We start from the raw sequence: 1,920 nt of genomic DNA, 5'->3' as shown, positions 1-1,920 counted from the left end.
TATATATATAATAGTAATTATATTCTTTATAAATGAACCCAATATATATAAAGTAAATATATTAAAAGTCATTACAAGGTAATTAATAATCATAATTTCATGAATTAATTTAATTAATTATATAAAGTTATCCTTAAATACATGAAATTAAAAAAAATAACTAATTTCAAAACTAGTCTAATCTCACAACTACTTTTAAGGTTTGTATATTATAAGTTTATATAAATAAATGTGTATATATAATAATTAATAATTTTACAAGTTATAATTTTTGTAATGTTAACATAAAATAGAAAGTAAATATATTTATATTTAAAGTATATATATATTGATAACTCTATGATATAGAATTATTTAAACTTAATTTTGATAATAATTTGGCTTAGTTTTTGTAGTAATGCATAGAAATTAGTAAGTTTTATTTAATTATTTTAAATTAGTTATTTTAGATGAGTAAATCTAATCATAGTCAATTTTATGCTTAATTTGGTGTTAATGAGGATAAGATAAGTTGTTATTGATTTATTTGTGCTTTTGTAGGTGTTTGAAAGAAGAATTTTAGAAAAAAAAAGAGAGTAATTTTAAGGTGCGGACTTTCAATGCACATGTTTTGGTATTTTGGTCATAACGTTTTCTACAGAACTCCAAATGAAGTAATTTTTAGACCATTGGAAAGATAAGAGAAAAATCTACAACTTTCATGTTTAACACTTCACTCAGTTCGGCTTATAAGGTGGTCAAAAATCTTGTCGAAGTTGACACATTGCAACAGTCTTAGAGTAATTACGATTTCTGTTAATTAATTGAGTGAAGTTGCGACTTATATAGTTTGATGAGAAAATCTTAGCGAAAATTAACTTCTTTCTTCATCCAACTTGATTTAATTTTAAAGCTTATAAAAATAACCTCTCGGAGGACTTGAAAAAAAGAAGGAAGAAACACCAGATTAATATCTCAGAGTCAAGCCACAGAGTTATTGAAGTTAAGAAGAATTTGCAGAATTCAATTAGATTTGGAAATCAACAATACAATTCTTGAGTTTTTTTATATTTTATTTTGTTCTCTTATTTTCTTGGTTTGGTTCTTAATGTTTAAATTTTATTCAATGATAATGTGTGACTTGATAAGGAACTAAATTTTTAATCTAAAATTATGATTGAACTCAATATATAGTCTGAATTATTTATCTTTCTTTTATTTATATTTGATAGATTTAAGTTGTTTATTTTATTCTATTCTTAATGTTTCTAATTACCTGATCACCAATTATATTGAATTGGAAACCTAGGCTAAACCTTGACGAAGGAGATTTAGGTAGATCTTGAATAGAATAGCGTATGATCAAATACACTTAGTTGATTAGGTGGCTTGATTTGCATATAGGGTAGACATAGACTTATAAGTCATACGTAGCCAAAATTAGAGCACGAGTTTAATGAATATTTCTTCAATTTAATTTGTATAATTAGAGCACGAGCTTAATGAATCTTTTTTCAATTTAATTTGTATAGACATATAGTAAATTAATTGAGAGAGATATTTTTATAAGAAACTCGACAGAGACTTGTAAATAATTTAAGATTTTAGGTTAGTAACTTAATCTATTAAACTAAGTTAAGAGAGAGAGAGAGATAATAATCAGATAAAGTATTGAGGGATATCATAGTTTTAGGTCTGGTAGTCATTCACATTTAATAAAGTAAATTCGCATAGATTAGTTTTTGTTATTAGTTTATTAATATAAATTTTTCTTTTTAATTGTTTAGATAAAATTAAAATGTGTTAATTTTAGTAGTTAACTGTAACGATTAATTCAATTCTCTATGAGATCGACGCTCTACTCATATCTATATTATCTTTGCGATACGTACACTTGAGTAAGTAGAAAATTGAACAAGTTTTTTGGTGCCGTTGTCGGAG

The sequence above is a fragment of the Theobroma cacao genome, chromosome 3, assembly GCF_000208745.1.
Source record: "Theobroma cacao cultivar B97-61/B2 chromosome 3, Criollo_cocoa_genome_V2, whole genome shotgun sequence".
NCBI classification, from domain to species: Eukaryota; Viridiplantae; Streptophyta; class Magnoliopsida; order Malvales; family Malvaceae; genus Theobroma; species Theobroma cacao.
The sequence above is the reverse complement of the archived record's forward strand: the minus strand, read 5'-3'. Positions refer to the sequence as shown.